Source organism: Haliotis rubra, unplaced genomic scaffold (genome assembly GCF_003918875.1).
Source record: "Haliotis rubra isolate DU_JTF1 unplaced genomic scaffold, ASM391887v1 Scf64, whole genome shotgun sequence".
Classification (NCBI taxonomy): Eukaryota; Metazoa; Mollusca; class Gastropoda; order Lepetellida; family Haliotidae; genus Haliotis; species Haliotis rubra.
This window is the reverse complement of record NW_025767346.1, coordinates 1,260,729-1,284,425: the sequence shown is the minus strand read 5'-3', so window position 1 is coordinate 1,284,425 and position 23,697 is coordinate 1,260,729. Positions and strand designations below refer to the sequence as shown.

Sequence of the window (23,697 nt, the reverse complement as noted above, 5' to 3'; positions counted from 1 at the left end):
GCAAATCATCGGTACTCTTCTTGTGACATTATACAGGCTAGTAACCACCAAACGAAGACAACAGTGGGAAGCCGAACAAATTGGATACCATCGTGTCATTCTGTCAGCATACCTATGTATTTGTCCCTGAATCGAGTCCGGGATAGAAGATGCAATTATATACGACAATGACAGGTTTGTTGGCCTGGAAGTGTCTGAGACTGTATACCGATTCCAAGAATTTTGTCATTTCCAGGACGCCCTCTGCATGTCGTACAATGGATGGACCTCTGAGTCAAGACCAGCATGGGGAAGACGGTGATAGAAGAATCAAGCGACGAGAAGAAACCATATTCACTCACTCAATAATTTGGATAAATTCATATGTACATCTTGATGCAAAATCACACATTGACCGTTTCGCGTGGGAAGCGACAGATCCTATGCAGCAAATGGTCTTAGTGTTTTATTTATCAGGTGAGGTGAGGTGAGGTGAAATTGGGTTTAACGTCGTGCTTGAGAATATTTCGCTCATATAACGACGTGCATGCGTGTGTATGTGTATATGCGTCTGCTTGTACTAGCCAAGACTGAAGCTGGTTTTATAGTGCTAGCCCACGGAGATACCATGCCGCAGTGAAGCATGAATACCCCACTCAGACAAATTATACTGACTCCGAGCCGACCAGTCCTTGTTGTACCCATCAATGCCGAGCGCCAGGCAGGGACCGACAAGTACCATATTTTAACGTCTTTTGGTATGATGCGGTCGGGGATCGAACCCGCGACCTTCCGCTCTCCGGGCGGACGCTCTAACCACTACACCACGGAGGCGGTTTATTTATCAGGAGAGCCGACTTTATCCAAGCTGAGGAGTCATCAGGGTTGTTTTTCTTCTAAACACACTACACGTAAACCCGGTGCAGTGGTCGTTTAGAGGTACCTTGAAAAACTGTCTGCGGATTTGATATAGCGCATAGTTGACGTCCATTACCGTTCAGTAGCCTAGAACCAGCTACAAAATAAACTCTGACAGAGGGATTATGTCCTGGATCCTGGCTCGTTTAAATTCCTTAGTATCATCATAGATAGATGAGTCTTCACAGGAGGTTTATCTGACAAATGTTGCAACAGTGGGTAACAAAATTCTATTTGGAAGAACTTTCGAGTAAATATAAAAACTATTGATATTATTTAAAAATTGTAATAAATAAATGCGGTAAAACTATCCGGGAAGCGGTAAAGCTATCAAGTGCTGATACCCATCCCCCGAATCTCCGCCGCCAGTTTTACCTGCAGTATGGATCCGTGAAGATCCGGGTTAGAATTGGTCTTCAGTAACCCATACGTGTCATAAGAGCGATTAACGGGATCGGGTGGTCAGGCTCGCTGACTTGGTTGACACATGTCATCGGTTCCCATTTGTACAGATCGATGTTCATGCTGTTGATCGCAGCATTGTCTGGTCCGGACTCGATTATTTACAGATGGCCGCCATATATCTGGGATATTGAGTGCAGCGTTAAACAACAACCAACCCACACCAAACCTGCAGCATGGCAACAAGCAACACGTGGTGACAGACGGACAGGTCGAACTAAAGAAGACGCAGCGAAGTACAGGGATTCACAGAAAGCAGCAGATGTTCAAGAGGACCAGGAAGTAAATCGACAAGTGACACAAGCACCTGCATATGAATCTCACATTCAACAAAGTCGCAGCAGCTGGCTACCTCCAGATGAATTTCCTATTATCTGAAAACAGATTTGTGACACTGAAAACTTTCCACATTAAGCTCTTTTGATTACACGAGCGATCAACCGACCACCATCATCGTTATTGCTACGATTATACCCCTCGAAACGAGCAATACATAGACTCAAATATTTGCTTTCCACGACGCACGATCAAAAAACGTGTATTTTCCACCTCGGCGAACCGCAGTTGGCTTCCCTTAACGCCGTCCTGTGCACGTAACTGTTGTAGACAACATTAACGACAAGAAGAGAAAAACTACAGGCTGGTCCATGGGTCATGCAGATGTGAAAGAGAGGGCAATTGATGGCAGACCCCAATCAATGAACGTCAGTAGATCTGTTGGAGATATTGATTGCCCGCAGAAATAGTTAACTTTTTGTGTTGGATAGGGTGAAAATACCAGTGGGGAAATGACCGTCGGAAGATGACGATGCAGTAATCGTTGCTGTAGATGTAGGTGACGATGCAGGGCAATAAAAGTTGTGGATGTCGTTGTAAAGGTAGTAATTGTAGCCGTAGAAGTAGTAGTAGTCGTAATTGTACTTGTGCCAGTGGTAGTAGTAATTGTAGTCGGAGCAGTCGTGGGAGAAGTAGTAGTAATAATTATACTTGTAGTAGAAGAGTGAGTGAGTGAGTATGGTTCTACGCCGCTTTTAGCAATATTCCAGTAATATCGCGGCGGGGGACACCAGAAATCGGCTTCACACATTGTACGCATGTGGGAATCAGACCACGTTAACCACTAGGCTACCCCACCGCCCCTGTAGTAGAAGAAGCTGCTGTAGCAGTTGTAGAAGCTGTGGTCATAGAAGCAGTCGCAGACATAGGAAAGAGAAGTGTCGTGTGTCATGTTCGCTGGTATGTCTAATAGCGGCCTGAAACTCACTCACTTTCATGACCATTATTTCTAACAGAACTGAAACCAATTTAGAACACAGAGCATTTGAACATGTTTTCGAAAATCAAGAAAATTAAGACACAAATTCCGACATCATTACTTCCAAAATCCAACAGAACTGAAACCAATTCAGAACCCAGATCATATGAACATATTTTTGAAAATTAAGAAACAAATTCTACAATCATTATTTCCAACATGCCACAGAATAGGAACCAATTCAGAAACAAAAAAACATGAACATATTTTCGAAAATCAAGAAAATTTACAAACCAATTCCACAATCATAATTTCCAACATGCCACAGAATAGAAACCAGTTCAGAACCCAGAGCATTTGAACATGTTTTCGAAAATCAAGAAAATTAAGAAACAAATTCCGACATCATTACTTCCAAAATCCAACAGAACTGAAACCAATTCAGAACCCAGATCATATGAACATATTTTTGAAAATTAAGAAACAAATTCTACAATCATTATTTCCAACATGCCACAGAATAGGAACCAATTCAAAAACCAAAAAACATGAACATATTTTCGAAAATCAAGAAAATTTACAAACCAATTCCACAATCATAATTTCCAACATGCCACAGAATAGAAACCAGTTCAGAAACCAGAACATACTAACATATTTTCGAAAACCAAAGAAATTTTACAAAAGAAAAAAGGACCCTCTGAAACAGGAAATCTCAAAATAATCAAGATATTAAATGACCGTCATATCTTCACCTCCATATACATTCCCAATTTAATGGCAAGTCCCCGCTACACTTGAACCATAAGGGCCGTAGCGGACTGGCTCGATGGAAACAAAGCGAATATCTCTGTCTTTGAGATCTCTCCTTGAGAATCCAGGATTGTATTTAATCAGAGATGCCAAGACGAGGGATCTGTCATAGACGGGAGCTCTCAGCTACTTCTCGCAATCGGAAATTGGCGAGAGAGAGGCGTACAAAATTGAAAGGGGATACCTAAAGGACTATGTACGATTGATAAAGCGAGTGCTCCGGCGTGGGTTCCATGTAACCTAGCATCATCGTATCCAGTAGGGGTCTTTGCCATGCTCTGTCCAGCGTTGCGGAGACGCCAATCTATTAGCACATCTTTCACAAGGACCTGAATTCTATTTGTCGCTCACTTCTGAGAAGTGTTTGCCAAAAATGTCTAAAACAGTGATCGTAATTACCTTGTAAACTTTGATTTGAGGAATTGCGTTTGTGTAAGATTTAATCAACACGGCTTTAGATCCAGTTGGTTGATGCTTGTCAGCTCGCCATGGCCCCGGGGGCCCGTTGTCTTGTCTCATCGATTCTTCCAGATTGAAATTGCATCCACGTTGACTGACTCAAACCCCTTTCATATCATTCTGGCAGTATGTGTTACCAATAACAGTCTCATAATAAAAATGCAGCGACCAAGAATGGATCACATCGCTTCTTTGCCAACGGGCCAATGTTTTCTAAATGGAAGCAAAATATGGACTGCTTTCGTTGGCCTCCATGTACAGAAAAGTCATTGGGCCAGCAGAAACATTAAAATCTTGGAATGAAATTTTGGTGCCGTATTCCGCCTAGAACTGTATCCGACCAAATTCTATGAGACGTGGCGAGGTGCCTGAAGGTTTGACAAAATGGCTGACACGCTGTGGAAATTGATAGACGCGTATACAATAGCCACATCAGCGGTTTCCTTTGCTCAGACCATCTTGGAAATAAATCGAGGTCCTTCTGACGTCACGCCGTGACAATTTCATGTCAATGCCAAGATTCGACTATTCCGAGTTTTATTATCCGTCTTTCGGTGAACGAGCCGGGAATACCAAGGACCTGCATTCCACTGTATGACGGTGTTAATCAAATAACATACAGCGTGGAACTAGATTTAGACCATCGGGAATTGATTCCTCTAAAATTACCCAATTCGATCCATCTGATCGATTGGTGATTGATAATTCTTTTTTCGAGTTGGACTGCAACCTCGAGCAGTAGTGTCAATGTGGTTCATCAGAAATCTATACCAATGACGGAATATGTACAAATGCGGACTTTTCGTACGTTTTTGATAGCTGTCATTTTGACGGAGATAGAGTTTATTTTAAATACTAGTGAAAGCATTTCAGGCATAATTGCAAGCTTGATATGTGCGTGCGTGCGTGCGTGCGTTCGTATGTATATGTTTGTGGACGTGGTTGTGGGGTGGGTGGTGGTGGGTGGTAGCGTAGCCCAATGTGGCATTTGACGGAATGAATCATGGCACGAATTAATGAATTAGCAATAAACGATTTCGATATCAAGCGATCGGTCATTTAATAGTAATGCTATTGATATACCTGCCCGATAAGAGCAGTTTCGGAAACAGTATAGGCAATAAGAAAATGTAATCCGATTTTAGGCGAATCTTGCATTGTAAGCCTCATCAGTTTTCACCAAGTGTCGATATAAAGTTGATAAATACTATAAACGGGATCCGCATTATAGATAGTCGTTCATCTGACACATAATATGATCACAATACAAGGAAGAATCGTTCAGGTCTGGCCCCAAAACGGGGCTCATGTCTAATCTCTACCACGACGCTAATCTCGCGGGAATTTGCGAGGTCTCGCGTTGATCAATACTGTCAGACAGTTTGGCAATACAAGGGAAAGCCTTACGTGATCGGGGAAAACGATGTTAATATTAATTGGGAGGTAGGTGCAGAAAAAAGGTCTGATTACCGTTAGGCTATCAGGGTCAAGAACCGTTATCTAAGATGTATTAAATGCTACTTTTACATCAAAAGGTCAAAGATGTGTGTCTTTTCACGCTCGTCAAATCGCTAACGCGTATTTAATTTTGAACCTGTCGGCTTACATGATTTTACGCATTTCTTGGTCGGGCTTTGAAACTGTACAGATCAGCTGTACTTATAACTGGAGTAAGGTAATTGTGCATGTGTGCTGGTAATTGTTGGTTGTAGTTCATATAACATTTTAGTATTGGGAAGCAGAGAGTGTGTGGGTTGGTGATGGATTGGTGAGCGTGGGTTGATGATTGGTTTTTAGGATGTGTCAGAGTTGATGTGGTGAGTGTGGGTTGATGTTTGGTATTTAGGGTGTATCAGAGTTGATGTGGTGGGTGTGGGTTGATGTTTGGTATTTAGTGTGTGTCAGGGTTGATGTGGTGAGTGTGGGTTGATGATTGGTTTTTAGGATGTGTCAGAGTTGATGTGGTGAGTGTGGGTTGATGTTTGGTATTTAGTGTGTGTCAGAGTTGATGTGGTGAGTGTGGGTTGATGATTGGTTTTAGGATGTGTCAAGAGTTGATGTGGTGAGTGTGGGTTGATGTTTGGTATTTAGGATGTGTCCAGAGTTGATGTGGTGAGTGTGGGTTGATGATTGGTATTTAGGGTGTGTCAGAGTTGATGTGGTGAGTGTGGGTTGATGTTTGGTATTTAGGGTGTGTCAGAGTTGATGTGGGTGAGTGTGGGTTGATGTTTGGTATTTATTTAGGGTGTGTCAGAGTTGATGTGGTGAGTGTGGGTTGATGTTTGGTATTTAGGGTGTGTGTCAGAGTTGATGTGGTGAGTGTGGGTTGATGTTTGGTATTTAGGGTGTATCAGAGTTGATGTGGTGAGTGTGGGTTGATGTTTGGTATTTAGGGTGTGTCAGAGTTGATGTGGTGAGTGTGGGTTGATGTTTGGTATTTAGGGTGTATCAGAGTTGATGTGGTGAGTGTGGGTTGATGTTTGGTATTTAGTGTGTGTCAGAGTTGATGTGGTGAGTGTGGGTTGATGTTTGGTATTTAGGGTGTGTCAGAGTTGATGTGGTGAGTGTGGGTTGATGTTTGGTATTTAGTGTGTGTCAGGGTTGATGTGGTGAGTGTGGGTTGATGTTTGGTATTTAGGGTGTGTCAGAGTTGATGTGGTGAGTGTGGGTTGATGTTTGGTATTTAGTGTGTGCCAGAGTTGATGTGGTGAGTGTGGGTTGATGTTTGGTATTTAGGGTGTGCCAGAGTTGATGTGGTGAGTGTGGGTTGATGTTTGGTATTTAGGGTGTGTCAGAGTTGATGTGGTGAGTGTGGGTTGATGTTTGGTATTTAGGGTGTGTCAGAGTTGATGTGGTGAGTGTGGGTTGATGTTTGGTATTTAGGGTGTGTCAGAGTTGATGTGGTGAGTGTGGGTTGATGTTTGGTATTTAGGGTGTGTGCAAGAGTTGATGTGGTGAGTGTGGGTTGATGTTTGGTATTTAGGGTGTGTCAGAATTGATGTGGTGAGTGTGGGTTGATGTTTGGTATTTAGGGTGTGTCCAGAGTTGATGTGGTGAGCGTGGGTTGATGTTTGGTATTTAGGGTGTGTCAGAGTTGATGTGGTGAGTGTGGGTTGATGTTTGGTATTTAGGGTGTGCCAGAGTTGATGTGGTGAGCGTGGGTTGATGTTTGGTATTTAGGGTGTATCAGAGTTGATGTGGTGAGTGTGGGTTGATGTTTGGTATTTAGGGTGTGTCAGAGTTGATGTGGTGAGCGTGGGTTGATGTTTGGTATTTAGGGTGTGTCAGAGTTGATGTGGTGAGTGTGGGTTGATGTTTGGTATTTAGGGTGTGCCAGAGTTGATGTGGTGAGTGTGGGTTGATGTTTGGTATTTAGGGTGTGTCAGAGTTGATGTGGTGAGTGTGGGTTGATGTTTGAGTATTTAGGGTGTGCCAGAGTTGATGATGTGGTGAGTGTGGGTTGATGTTTGGTATTTAGGGTGTGCCAGAGTTGATGTATGTGTGAGTGTGGGTTGATGTTTGGTATTTAGGTGTGTCAGAGTTGATGTGGTGAGTGTGGGTTGATGTTTGGTATTTAGGGTGTGTCAGAGTTGATGTGGTGAGTGTGGGTTGATGTTTGGTATTTAGGGTGTGTCAGAGTTGATGTGGTGAGTGTGGGTTGATGTTTGGTATTTAGGGTGTGTCAAGAGTTGATGTGGTGAGTGTGGAGTTGATGTTTGGTATTTAGGTGTGTCAAGAAGTTGATGTTGTGAGTGTGGGTTGATGTTTGGTATTTAGGGTGTGTCAGAGTTGATGTGGTGAGAGTGTGGGTTGATGATTGGTTTTAGGATGTGTCAGAGTTGATGTGGTGAGTGTGGGTTGATGTTTGGTATTTAGTGTGTCAGGGTTGATGTGGTGAGTGTGGGTTGATGTTTGGTATTTAGGGTGTGTCAGAGTTGATGTGGTGAGTGTGGGTTGATGTTTGGTATTTAGGGTGTGCAAGAGTTGATGTGGTGGCCAGAGTTGTGGGTTGATGATTTGGTATTTAGGTGTGTCAGAATTGATGTGGTGAGTGTGTGTTGATGTTTGGTATTTAGGGTGTGTCAGAGTTGATGTGGTGAGCGTGGGTTGATGTTTTGTATTTAGGTGTGTCAGAGTTGATGTGGTGGAGTGTGGGTTGATGTTTGAGTATTTAGGGTGTGCCAGAGTTAATGTGGTGAGATTAATATGGTGAGCGTGGGTTGATGTTTGGTATTTAGGGTGTATCAGAGTTGATGTCGTGAGTGTGGGTTGATGTTTGGTATTTAGGGTGTATCTAAGTTGATGTCGTGAGCGTGGGTTGATGTTTGGTAATTAGGTGTGCCAGCGTTGATGTGGTGAGTGTGGGTTGATGTTTGGTATTTAGGGTGTGCCAGAGTTGATGTGGTGAGTGTGGGTTGATGTTTGGTATTTAGTGTGTGCCAGAGTTGATGTGGTGAGTGTGGGTTGATGTTTGGTATTTAGGGTGTGCCAGAGTTGATGTGGTGAGCGTGGGTTGATGTTTGGTATTTAGGGTGTGCCAGAGTTGATGTGGTGAGTGTGGGTTGATGTTTGGTATTTAGGGTGTGTCCAGAGTTGATATGGTGAGTGTGGGTTGATGTTTGGTATTTAGGGTGTGTCAGAGTTGATGTGGTGAGTGTGGGTTGATGTTTGGTATTTAGGGTGTGCCAGGGTTGATGTAGTGAGAGTGGGTTGATGTTTGGTATTTAGTGTGTGCCAGAGTTGATGTGGTGAGTGTGGGTTGATGTTTGGTATTTAGGGTGTGCCAGAGTTGATGTGGTGAGCGTGGGTTGATGTTTGGTATTTAGGGTGTGCCAGAGTTGATGTGGTGAGAGTGGGTTGATGTTTGGTATTTAGGGTGTGCCAGAGTTGATGTGGTGAGCGTGGGTTGATGTTTGGTATTTAGTGTGTGCCAGAGTTGATGTGGTGAGTGTGGGTTGATGTTTGGTATTTAGGGTGTATCAGAGTTGATGTGGTGAGTGTGGGTTGATGTTTGGTATTTAGGGTTGGTCGGCTTTGATTTGTTGAACCTGGGTTGATGTTTGGTATTTAGGGTTGGTCGGCTTTGGTTTGTTGAGCCTGGGTTGATGTTTGGTATTTAGGGTTGGTCGGCTTTGGTTTGTTGAGCCTGGGTTGATGTTTGGTATTTAGGGTTGGTCGGCGCTGGTTTGTTGAGCCTGGGTTGATGTTTGGTATTTAGGGTCGGTCGGCGTTGGTTTGGTGAGTGTGGGTTCATTATTTCGTTCAAGGGTGTTGGTCAGAGATGTTTTTTAAGGATGATAAGAATCCGGAATAAGCCAATCTTTACAAATATAAGGGACGTAACTCACAGCCAACAACGGCGTCTGTGACTGCTCAGCCACCCAGCCTCTTTGTTCTGCAGCAGCGTCCTCCACATCATCATGAATCAGGAAGAACCTTAACGCTGATGCTGTATCCCCACAAACTCATTTATCCAGTAATTAAACCCCTGCTTAGACAGAAAGCGGAGATGGAACCATTCTGGTGACGTAAATAATGCTATTTTCCTCCCGACTAAACGGACATTGTGCCAATTGACATAGCTCAAAATACAATTTAATCTACAATTTTACTCTTAAAAGGTATGAAATCTTAGAAATGACACACATTAAGGAAATGATATTAGAACTAACCAAACGAGATGAAATTGCATTTCTTCGTAAAAAGACATGATTGAATCCACACGATGTCATTAAGCTATAACTTTAAGATAGTAGTAAATGTTAACTTATTTGCATGTTGATCGGTACGTGATATGCTTTGTTTCCTCTGACGTGCTCAGTGAGGGTTTAATTACAATTTGAATTAAAGTGCAATTTGAAAACAATTTGAATTAAAGTTAATCTACAACCCCAAAATGGTTAATAAAAATTCCTTTCCCGACATAAGCAAAACCACAGACAAACGCTTAGTCCCTGAATATATATAATTTTGATGGTAGCAAAGAAACCCATCTAAATTGAAAAGAGGCCCTAGTGAGGTCTGGGGAAATCTAGACTTGCTTCATATAGGGTTGTAGCATTGCAGGGAGGGCTAGGCATTAGGGAAAATAATGTGGTTCAGGGACTGTGAGACAGAAAAGTAAAACCACGAAAATAGTCAGAACGAATGGCAATCAAAGCGTCACCAGAACTTCAAGGAATGGTTTGTGCTCAAGTAAACTCCAGAACTATTTCGACATCCTTCTCACATTTAAAATATATCAAGGTTTTCGCTGATATATGTCGAAAACGAAAGTGAGTGAGTTAGTGAGTGAGTTTAATTTTACGCCGCTTTTAGCAATGTTCCAGCAATATCACGGCGGAGAACACAAGAAATGGGCTTCACAAATTGTACCCGTGTAGGGAAATCGAACCCGGTATCTTCGGCATGACGAAAACTTTAACCACTAGGCTACCCTACCGCCCCCGTAACGACAGCGCTAAATGTGAAAACAACACTCAAGTTGATGTTTCTCTTTGTTTTGTCATTATTCGTGTCATCAATGGAATGTTTCAACGTCATTTAGAAGTGCTACACAAGGCGAGGATTTATGGATGTGACCATGTTTATTATGAGGGACACACCGTTCCTTAGTATGTTCTTGCTCTTTCATCACCTGGCAGGTACTGACAATTTTAAAGGATTCTGTAATGTACAAGTGAGTCCGGTAAATCCTCGCGTCCGGTAATTATGCGCAGCTGCAATAGCATACTTCCGTATCGAAGGTAAACATCGTCTACTACCACATTTACGCTTGAAATCGGGAAATTTCTACAAGGGACTGGCTTTTTATGACTAAAGGTAAGTAAATAACGGTAATTGACAGATAAATTGACAGTTTTATGAAAATTCGTATTCTTCAGACTTTTAAACCTTTTTCTTCATTATTCATAATTGGGTTTAATATGAAACACTCTTCCTTACATTGATGAAGTGATTTTTGAAAATAATCTGGCCCTAATACGCTTCCATACTTCGGATCTCCAGACGGATGTTATGCGCATCAGTTGCTGCGCAGAGTTACCGGACAGCAAGCGATGTCGTCAGAACGCCGGTAAGGTCAACCGTATGTCATAATGCAACGTTACAATCTTATAGTCGTCAATAAAACTTATATTTCTAGGTAAATATGATGCATACCAGCATGTGTAGTCACGTAAACCACAAAAAGAGACGTGAGTTGCCGTGTTGCGATCGATGTGCTTAGGTGCGCGGACTTACCGGACGGCCTTGTAGATGTTCATTTTACGCATTCTGAACCGGTGCCATCCTTAAGGTAGTATTGATATCGATTGCTTTGACTTAACTAGACTGGGCGGCGAGGTAGCTCAGTGGATAAGCGTTCGCTCGTCATGCCGAAGACCCGGGTTCGATTCCTCTCATGGGTACAATGTATGAAGCCCATTTCTGGTGTCCCCCGTCGTGGTATTGCTGGAATATTGCTAAAAGCGACGTAAAACAAAACTCGCTCACTCATTTATCTAGACTTTATTCCATCACATTATGAAGGAGTAAAATATACTTCGAAACGATGTGTCCCTTAAAATAAAGAAGTTCACATCCATAAATTCTCGCCTTTGTTCTGCAATAATCCATCAATGTAATTAAGTGAGTGAGTGAAATGACGGGTATAGTGAGTGAGTGAGGTTAGTTTCACGCCGCACTCAGCAATAGTCCAGCTATGGCGGTGGTCAGTAAATAATCGAGTCTGGACCAAACAATCCAGTGATCAACAGCATGATCATCGGTCTGTGCAATATGGCCAATGCTTCAGAAGAGTTATTAATATTTTGAGCGTCAGTCTGCAACAGTGATATAATGACATGCATCAACCAGGTCAGTGGGTTAAACCAGCTGATCCTATTAGCTGCCTGTTAAAACAAGCATCGGATGATGAAGATCAATTCAAACCCGGATGTTCATGGAAGCATGTCATGCAGAGACTGCAAATGTTCACACCGCAAATGTTATATGTTGTTGTAAACAGCAGCGTCAAAAATTGTCAATAACAACGCAATAAGCTATCAATCGCTGATTTAATACCATTTGACAAAAAATAACACGTGGAGACATAAATCGCACCATGACATCCTGGACACGTAACATGGCTGTCAGGATATTTTATAGGTCCACGGAACAGCGGGAATCCAGTTGCGTAAGTTGTCTATTTTTAGTATTCACAGATGACTAAACTTTACATTTGTCAACGCAAGACAATCTGACAAACCTGCCATGGTAACTACCGCGGCGGCTGATTTTATTTAATCGCGGGAATTACATTTTTTAGCTATGTTCAACACGCGCTTCCATTTAAGTGACAATTTATTAGGCAGGCTTTGTGCTCGGCAGTCGCAAAATCGGTGGTCGGATTTCGTCCGGGCGTGTTTCGCCGACGGATTGTTAAGAAGCTTTGAGTCGAAAAACTCCTATTTTTTACGAAATTGGTCAATTGTCTGATCTGGCGATGATCCTTGTGAGCGGGATTGTCCATGTCGAGTACAGCCAAGTTGATATTGAAGTTTTTCTCAATGTAATTACTCGTCGTTCTCAAGAAAATGAAATTTATTCTCCTTTGAAGCGAAATCGAGAGGAAATTTTCCACAAGGAAGAACCTTGCTGGGCTGTACCTTGTCAACTGAAAGACTACACCAGAAGGGTTCTCTTGAAATAAAGATAGAATTATTAACAGGCACTAAAGATGTGTGCTTGAAGTCACCTTACCTTTATCGAGGGCCGCCATTTAATACAGCAGTCTCGCAGCGAATGCAGGCATTCTGCAGCGAATATTGCCACCTTCGCATGAGTAATGACATTTTGGGTTTTGTGATGGGTTGAGGTCTAGAAAAGTCAAAGCAGTTGGAATCAATGCTACCTTAAGGATGGGACCGGTTCAGAATGCGTAAAATGAACATCTACATTACCGAGTCCTTTAAATTTGTCACTACATACCACAAAGACACGGATTGGCAGTCGTAATTATATCCTCCTGCGCAACACAGACCATGGGGTTTCCTCCGCTCACAATCTAGCCTTCATCACTCTATTAGCTATTTCAACATTTTCTTTGATCTCTCTCATTTGGAAATACTGATATCCGAACGTCAGGTGACCCTGTAGCAGAAAGTTGTCCATGTCCTGTAAATAGTACAGGTCAAGCATTGACTAAGAGTTACGTCCCCCTGGTTGAGAAGACGGCTAGCACACGTGCTCCGAAGAAAATTGTTTCTTGTGCCAAATCAAGTGAGTAAATTAAGAAACAATTGGCAAGGGTAACGTCAACATACACCCTAGAGACTATAGAAACCGTCATACTACCCTCTCAATAGACATTAACAATGAATACAGACATCGAATTCGTCGAATCAGTAATGGCGAGTCCAACATGTCAACAAGTGCGCATAGAGATGACTGAATCAGTAGATGAGCACGGCGCACGTAAATGAAGCCTGGGGACAGAGACAATGACTCTATAAATACAGGATATAAAAAGTCCAAAAATGTACATGCCGTGAATCCCGATATAGTTGTGGCTGAAGTGCATGTTTGAGCCGCACATGGCACGACAGTTGGGAACCATCCGTTTCAAATTGACGGACAATCTGACAGCCCTCAGCTTAACAGTGATAGAGCAATTCTTGGTGCTGTATCCGAACTCGCTAAAGAAATGAGAGGCGCTGTTGTATCCCTCACAAAGCGTATGGAAGTTATGGAAACCAACTTAGAACTGAACAGAAAAACTCTGATAACCTCAACAATTGAGACAAGTAAGGAAAATGAAGGAAAACTTCCAAAGAGATTTTTGCTCAGTACAGAAGAGAATCGATGAGTTGGAAAGTTCCTATGCAAGTATTGTTAAAACAGGGCAAGATAAGAAGTTGCATTTTGAGATATGTGCCTTGGTAATTAAAGGACTGCCAAGTCACAAGGTTGAGGAATCACAAACTGAGCTGAAGAAAAAGGTAGAACATTTATTACAAGTACAATTAGAACTGAAAAATGTGAAAGTTGTGAACTGTGCAAGGAAACAAAGCTCAAAGGGAGACAACCGAGGGCTCATCACTTGTCAAATGGCATCAGAGGATCAGAAGATACAAGTTCTTAGGACCAAACATAAGTTGAAAGGCATGAAACACACGCAGCATGTGTACATTGACTCCCACAAGACAAAAGAAGAACTGAAAAGCGATGGAAACATGCGGCTATTGCTTAAGACACTGGATGTGAATAATAAACCGAGACTGCCAAAGAATGGTAAACTATCACACAAGACAACTACAACCAACTAGGGGTTATGGCTGGGAATATGGAACTCTAGGGGGTCTTAACAAAAATACGAAGAATTGTGATGTTTTTAGTTTCAAATGTTTTAAAATGTGATATTGTTGGTGTGTGTGAGACATTTTTAAAAGGTAATGAATCAGTAGAAATAGAAAATTATGAATGGTATGGTCAAAATAGATCTTGTTTACATTCTCGTTCCAAAAGAGGCTCTGGAGGGGTATGGCTGAAATATTGCCAAAGTGACTTTAAATTTTAACTCACTCAGTCACTCTTGGTGAACAGTAAGCTTGTTCCATTTACGGAAAAAAATAACAGACTTTAATACAGAAGGTATTCTGTGGATTAAAATTAAAAGACTTCAGCACCCTGACATCTATATGATGTGTATGTTATCTACCTCCACAAGGAACAAGTAGATTAGTAGACAGCGAACAATTCTTCCAAGACCTGCAACAGCAATTCTATACTTACCAAACAAACGGATTAATATATCTGTGTGGTGACTTCAATGCAAGGTGTGGTACTTTACAGGATACCATTGAAGGTGTCGATGAAATACAACTGAGGGAAATAATTGACCCTTTTATTAATTCTAATGGAGAAAGTATGATTGACTTTATGTCAGGAAGTGGTCTGTGTATGCTAAATGGAAGGGTTGGACATCGTATACGTATATCAGTGGACAAAGTAGATCTGTTGTGGACTATGTCCTTACGCCCTATGAACAAATTACATTATGTTGAAGACTTACATTACACAGGATTACAGACATAATCAATACATTCAATCTGTCACCACCAATGTCAATACCTGATCACTCAGTGTTAACATGGCAACTACAAGTAAGTCTAAATGTAACAACTGAAGTGGACTCTGGTCTAAACAACAAACCTACACCAAAGGAACCCTACATTAAACATGACCTGAGCAATATGCCACAAGACTTTCTGTCTGAAAACAACACTATGAAATCACTCCAAGAATGGATCAAGAAACTGGAAGAGTGTAGTACACAACAAAGAGACATCAGTGATATGTATAGTACATTCCTTAAAGCCTTAATAGAAGAAATGGACACCAAACTGAGCCACAAAACAATAAACCCAAGCAAAAGACAATACAAGAATAATAAGTCCAGAAAGAAGCCATACTGGTGCGAGGAATTACAGACAATGTGGAATCTGGTCTGCAGGAAAGAAAAACTATGGACAAAAAGCAAAGGTTCTAGTATCTACAAAAGACATTTAAGAGAAGAATTTTGTAAAGAAAGAAAACATTTTGATAGACTTCATAGGAAATACAAAAGAAGATACCAAAGACAAAAACAGGAAGAATTAACCAAGTCATTGGCTAATCCTGCAGTATTCTGGAAAAGTATTGGAAAAACGGGAATACAAAATGAAAGGAAACCATTGATCCCTGATATAGCCCTTAGTGATAATAACACAATCTTAACTCACCATAAAGATGTGATGGAAAAGTGGAAACATGATTTCTACAATATACTTAACCCCAGTGAAGATAACTCCACCAATATTACCAACATTGACCACCTATAAAGTGATGACTGTAATATCAGCACAGATACTGCAGACTGTGATGTTCGTAACCGACCTATAAGGGAAGGAGACTGACTGACTGAGTATAGTTTTACGTCGTTTGTAGCAATATTCCAGCAATATCACGGCGGGGGACACCACAAATGGGGTTCACAAATTGTACCCATGTTGGGAATGGAACCCGGGCTTTCGGCGTGACGAGCGAACGCTTTAACCACTAGGCTACCCCTCCGCCCCATAAGGGAAGAAGAAGTCTATAAAGCTGTTCTTCTCACTAAACTGAATAAATCTCCTGGAATTGATAATATTCAGGCTGAAGTCCTCAAGAACTCCATGAGTGTGAATATTTTACACAAACTATTTAATATCATGTTTAAAACTGGACTGGTGCCAGAAATCTGGAAAAGTGGAATTATCAACCCTATCCCAAAAGCTGGTAAGGCTGACCCAAGAGTACTGACAAACTACAGAGGTATTACATTGCTGTGTGTCCCATACAAAATATACGCAAAAAGTCTTAACACCAGCATAAGTAACTGGTTGGAAAGTAACAATTATCTAACAGAACTGCAGAATGGATTCCGCAAAGGACGCTCATGCCAAGATCACTTACAGTCCTTAACACAAATGCTATACATCAGAAAGATGTCCAGGTTATCAACATGTTTGTGTTTCGTTGATATGAAGAAGGCGTTTGACTCTTAACAGAGAAATTTACTGTGGCTCAAATTGGAACAACAATGTTGGAATTCAAGGGTTGATTCTTAACACCCTTCAGTCTCTGTATCAAGGAGTTCAGTGTTGTGTAATGTCAATTTACATCTCCCCACAGAAAGAACCGACTGGTTTTGACGTCTCAGTGGGTGTGAAACAGGAAAGGGTGCTGCCTTTCACCAACTTTATTTTCAATGTACGTAAATGACGTCGACGATGAAGAATAGCAGATAGACTCAGTGAACATCGAATTGTGGTGTTGATATAGACAACATGACCATTTCATCACTTATGTATGCGGACGATATTGTGTTCATAGCCCCAGATAAAAATAGAATGCAGAAACTTCTGAATTGTCTATTTTCGGATTGGTCAAAATACTGGAAACTTTCAGTAAACAAAAAGAAAAGAATAGTAATGCATTGTCGGACTGTATCCATTCTGGAAACCCTATGAGGAAGCTACCAGTTTACATGTGGTGAAATTAATATTGACTATTGTGTCGAATATACATACCTTGGCATGTGGCTGAACTACACCGCAACTACAAGAAAACTGTAACTGAAATTTGTAAAGCAGCAAACCGAGCCCGTGGGGCTGTGATAGCCAAGTTCAATAACATGGGTGGTTTAAGCCACAATGTGTTCACTAAACTGTTTGATAGCTATGTCCAACCTGTTCTAAATTACAGTGCCAGTGTGTGGGGCCTGAACGCTTATAAGGAAATTAACCATGTACAAAAAAAACCTGCCGTTTCTTCCAGGGTGTGCGGAAAAACAGCTCAAATATCGCTGTACGAGGTGACATGGGATGGAGGAGTCAACAAACAAAGTTACAAATTGAAGTGTTTAGATATTTTCATAAAACTGTTACAGTGGATCCAAACTCATTAACAGGAATCATTCACAGGTGGTCAGTTAGGAGGAAATCATCATGGGATTACAGGGTCATGGACATGGTCAAGAAGCTTACTATCACCAGAGGTCAGAGTATAGATGATTATTGTAATAACACAAGCCGTGCATTGTTCCTGGATCAAGTATTACAGGAATTAGATAAGAGAGAAAGGGAGAAGTGGTACTCAGATCTATTTAATGACAAGAATAATCCAAATGGTAATAAGTTAAGAACTTACAGACTGTTCAAGAAGGAAATTGAAACATGTCAATATGATAAAATGTCTCTACCAAGACAATATAGAAGTGTAATGGCATCATTGCGCTGTGGTAACCTGCCTATTAACATTGAACGAGGAAGATATACCAAGACTGTCACACCTCTTTCCGAAAGACTGTGTACTCTCTGTGATAAACAAGCCATAGAAGATGAATTTCATTTTGCTGTGGAATGCATCTCTTTTGACAATAACAGACTCCATATGTTTGATATTGCTAAGTTACAAGAAACAAATTTCCCTGAATTTTCAATTTTTGAAAAGTTCATGTGGTTATTTACAAATGATAAGATCCAATATCAATTCTCAAAGTGTTTACACCTTATGTACAGTAGAAGACGTTTGTGCGTATCGTAAACCGCCGTTTTCTCAACTTATTTGTTAGATATTTCCTGTATGAGCGAGTGGGTTGTTGATACGCAGACTGTCAGTGTGGCAGAGAGTCGAAGCTGATGCTAGTCGTAGACGTCTGAACCTTTGGATCAAAACGACAAACGTTATTACATCCAATGTTACCAATCTGGAATTCAAACCAACAATTGGCGGAACCTGTCTCAGAAGAGGAATACAGTTCTGGACTTGTCCCCGAGCTCGTGAATGGCTAACGACTTTTTATTAATATTTCTTTCCCGTTCCTCTCTTTGACAATTTCCATGACAATCATTCCCTGATAAAAGAGACTTGAATGACATGCGTTATCAATGAATGATAAAGATTCCAGATGAAGGAGGCTCAATTCATATATTCATCATAAAGGACGCATCAGTGGCACACGTTCCTAAATGAAGGAAGCATCAATGGCACACGTTCCCAAATGAAGGAAGCATCAGTGATACACATTCCCAAATGAAGGAAGCATCAGTGGCACACATTTCCAAATGAAGGAAGCATCAGTGACACACATTCCCAAATGAAGGAAGCATCAGTGGCACACATTCCCAAATGAAGATAGCATCAGTGAAACGCAGTCATACACGAAGGAATCACCAATAACACATTCGGAAACGAATGAGTGAGTGAGTGAGTTTTTGTTTTACGCCGCTTTTAACAATATTCCAGCAATACCACGGCGGTGGACACCAGAAATGGGCTTCACACATTGTACCCAAGCCATAACATGAAACATAGTCCCTGATGAAGCAATCATCAATGACACGTGCACGTATCCCCGATTAAGTGTATTTCTGTTTTCAGGTTTGTCTACAAGTTGTAGCTGGATATACGTTCAGTCATGGCCTATTGGAATATGTTCACGGATTAATGACCGCCCCCAGTCCCATGGTTCTGATACGTCCTCACCTTCAAACACGTTTAACCATTCTTTGAGATTTGGCAGACTGGAGATAATATAAGACTTTGTTCCAGAAAGGGACGGAATGCATGCGCAATTGGGTATAATGGCATCCGTCTAGACACCCTGATTAGTCTACAGGGACGTATTTTGCTCCCCTTATATTGCTTCGAAACACTGAAACCTCATGAAAGAACGCAAGCATGAAAAAATAATTGGTTGTACTGATTCTTGTAGAGATGCAGCTTAGATCAGCGAATTTGTTTGCCTTTGCTTTTAAAAAATGTTCCTTGTTTGCATAAAAAGTAGATTGCTACACAGTGACGGATTTTATTTTAAACATTTGTTTCTTCTGTTTTTGATGTTCAAGGACATTTTCTTCATTTAATTTAACTTCAATCAAGTGAAATTGTTTACTGGAATAATACCTTTTTTCCTGATTAATATTTTTTCTGAACCGAAATTCATGTACGTAAAGATTTTAAACGGATTAGGATAACACAAGCACAACGCAAGAAAATTCTGTAGGAATTCATCGAGCAATTATTCTGTAGTGCGGTTTATTTTTTATCACAACAATGACCTTTATAGAGCTTCCTTACACCTTGATTCATCGATTCCTTGTTTTTTTATGTTTCCCCGTTTCGACACGGATCTTCCACATAAAATCTACTTTTAGATGGGTCAAAAGACCGACAACTCCCTGGAGAATGCAGCTAGTATTAATACTGAGAACTGACTGTTCAAGTATTAAATGGGCCTTCGTTTCAACACAGATTGAGTAGGCCTAGGGACAAGTAAACCGAATTATAGTAAGGTTAATTTTAGCAGTACACCGCGGATTTTAATGTATTTTCGTCAAATCGAATTGCCGCCTCTTCTAAAAGAATAGTGGAATGATTTGCAACGCTGCGATCTATATACAGTCATTCTTTGCAAACGCTTCGATAAGCAGATCGATAATAATTGATTCTTCGATAAAGCTAAACCGAGTCCATATATGCTTTCTCCTTCTCCGCCTCCCAATGGTGTTGGAGTGCCGCCATTCAACTCTTACACCGGAAGTGCAGACGTGACATTTCGAGATTAGGCGAGACAGACGTGACTTTGACGAGATTTCAAGTACAGAAGAATGCCGCAAGCTATATTAAGAAACTGACTACCGTGAAATGCTGAATCAACAAGGCAACGTGGGATCTGGCATAATCGCTTTTATACACTTATATTCCCAAAATTCGAGACATCTAGTTTTCTCACGGGCAAAAGTTTACCATGCAAAATAGATCTGCATTACATACTCGAATAGATTGAGGCACCTGTAGTAAGGAAATAAAATACTTTCAGATGCGTCCCTTCAATCATGTAAACGGGTATAATAATTATTTATGATAATAACTGTAGAACTGACTGACTGACTGAGTTTGGTTTTACGCCGCTTTTAGCAATATTCCAGCAATATCACGGCGGGGGACACCAGAAATGGGCTTCACTCATTGTACCCATGTGGGGATTCGAACCCGGGTCTTCGGCGTGACGAGCCAACGCTTTAACCACTAAACTACCCCGGCGCCCCAAATAATAACTGTAGAAATATATTTGATCAAACCTTTGAGCCTTGTCTCCGTTTTCCTGACAACGGATTACAATATTTTCCATAATTTAAGGTGGAATTTCGTTAATCCGGACTGAGGAAGGTTGTTATATACAGGTTATTGTATACGGAAATCCTTTCATGTACAATGCCGTTGGGTGAAGAGTGAAGTAACTTTTATAAAAGGTTTATCAGTTATTAGCAATATTTCAGTAATATCACGACGTGGGTCACCAGAAATGGGCATCACACATTTTATCCATGTGGGGTGGGGGGGGGTCGAAGTTATATCCGACTGGTGAGGGAGAAAATAGTGAGTGAGTGAGTTTAGTTTTACGCCGCTTTTAGCGATATCCCAGCAATATCACGGCGGGGGACACCAGAAATGGGCTTCACACATTGTATCCATGTGGGGATTCGAACCCGGGTCTTCGGCGTGACGAGGCAACCCTTTAACCATTAGGCTAAACACCCCCACCCCACCCCACCCCCACACACCCCCTCAAGGTGAAGATAACTCCACCAACATTACCAACATTGACCACCTATATAGTGATGACTGTAATATCAGCACAGATACTGCAGACTGTGATGTTCGTAACCAACCTATAAGAGAAGAGGTTTATAAAGCTGTTCTTCACGGCGGGGGACACCAGAAATGGGTTTCACACATTGTATCCATGTGGGGAATCGAACCCGTGTCTTCGGCGCGACGAGCGAACGCTTTAACCACAAGGCTACCCCACCGCCCTGGGGGACAAAATATTCAAATGATGCTGGTGTATTTACCACTTTGGTAAAACCAGCTGACATGACGAGAAGTACAAAAATATACTCGAGGAATCTGACATTCAAACCCTGATTCACTGGATCCCAGAAAAGCTAAGGGAAGTAACTATGCACAGAGACGAGGATTTGACTCATATGAAGACACGGAAACGTTTGTGAGTCATGTATTTATGAACTATGGAAACACACTGAGTGTTTTAGGATTTCAAACCTTGACAGATCCGCGTTAGTATTTGCCTTCAGCATCCCATGCTTTTCGTAAGAGGCGACTAACGTGATCGGGTGGTCAGGCTCGCTGACTTGGTTGACACATGTCATCGTTCCCCAATTGAGTCGATTTCTGCTCATGCTCTTGATCACTGGATTTTCTGATTGGTCTATTCCGGACTCGATTATTTACACACCGCTGTCATGTAGCTGTAGTATTACTGAGTGGGTGATTAAACAACAAACAAACATACTAGCTACCAGCTGTGTACGATTTGCGGATCCCAACACGACTTACGGGGTCATTCCTCGATCATTTGTCCGCCCAACAACTCTAACAATATGCTTTAGTTTCCTAAAACGATTGTATCTGTTTTAAATAAACGAAAACAGTTTTTTCGTAAATCGGAGTCTGTTAAACGTCAAGGTTTTCCATATTTCCAAATGGAGACGGGAACTCGGGCTAGCGCAATATCTTTAATTCATAGTGTACTATTAACACAGAGATTTCTGTCAGTCTCTTGGCATGCGTATGTAAATCGGGACATGCTTCGTGGAGTATTGGAGTAAAGATGACCTATACAGCGGCCCGAGTGGCTGGAGGTTCTACTGACAAGGAGTCTCACAATGCTCCAGGGAATGTGATCATGAATAGCTGTCAATCACGTGTCGATTTCAGACACTGGTGTCGTCAATAGCAGCCGTTCGTATTGCAGGCGTGCTGTGAGAGTCGGCCGAACCCTGACCTGTGCTTTGCTCGAGGTTACAGAAACTCCTCGTTGTATATTCCTGATTAAAACCACCAGACACTTGTATCACAGACCAGGATCGTCCACAGGTTCAGTATGCATTGCCATTTCACGTGTCATGGATGTATATCTATGTACATGTGCGAATATATAATGCGCCTCCCAGGGGCGGTGAGGTGGCCTAGTGGTTAAAGCGTTCGCTCGTCACGCCGATGACCCGGGTTCTTTACCTCACATGGGTACAATGTGTGAAGCCCATTTCTGGTGTCCCCCACCGTGATATTGCTGGAACATTGCAAAAAGCGGCGAAAATTAACTCGCTCATTCACAAATGCGTATTCAGTTTTGTTTGGGTTTTGTTTGTGTTTTTGTTGCTGCTTCTTTAAAGCAGCTATATAATAGCTGTAAATAATCGTCAGACAAAATCTACGTCAGACAAAACAATGATTGATATTATGAACATGGATCCACGCTCTCGGGGCACGCTGACCCGTCATCGACCAACTCACTGAGCCAAACCATCCCGATTTATCAATGACCAGTACCGGTTGCTTAAGACAAAGTCTAGTACGAGCCCTACTCTGGTTTCGAACATTCAGAGAACGTATACTTTGTTTGTAAATATTGAACAGACTAAGCAACATTAATAACTCTTCTGAAGCATTTTACCATATTGCACAGACCGATGCTCATGTTGTTGATCACTGGATTGTCTGGTCCAGACTCGATTATTTACAGACCGCCGCCATACAACTGGAATATTGGTGAGTGCGGCGTAAAACTAAACTCACTCACTCACTCTGAAACATTGGTAAGATCAGATGGGGAAGCCTAGTGGTTTAAATGTTCTTTTGTCACATCGACGGACCGGGTTTGATTCTCAACATAGGTAAATATGTGTGGAGCTACATGCATTTCTCCCCGCTCAACCCATTCGGTCATAGTGTTGTTTGAATATTGACAAAAGAAATATTGGCGAAAAAAAACATAGTCACCCAATTGAAATTCAGAAACATCCAAAGTAAAATGTCCAAAATGACCTTATGTTGTACTAGTCATTCCTTAATTTAGAACACTACAAGAAATGAAACTGCAGTGTTCGTATTAAATGTATTTCTCCCGCTTGAGCAAATAAATTGAATGAAAGCTGGGTCTATATACTGTTAAACCCCGTGAATCCAGACCGTAACATACTTCCTGGGGTCGTATGGATTAATAAATGTCCGATTAAATGAGGGTACGGAATAGGGTGGAAAGTCACTCTTTAATTTACTCATGTATCTAGACGTTCCAAACAATATAAACCCGACTTGTTGGGTTTCCGTTAAGGATGACATATATTCAGTTAAAGTTGACACATGTGCCGTTAAGGTTGACATATATCCCATTAACATCGACACATGTGCCGTTAAGGTTGACATATATCCCGTTTAAA

At 41.5% G+C, this 23,697-nt stretch overlaps 1 protein-coding gene across 3 annotated transcripts in view; it reads right to left on the bottom strand.

Moving 5' to 3' along the window:
• Nucleotides 1-23,697, bottom strand: part of LOC124256799 (D(2) dopamine receptor-like) — a 515,592-nt gene that overhangs the window by 82,912 nt on the left and 408,983 nt on the right. The gene's annotated exons all lie outside the window — the stretch shown is intronic.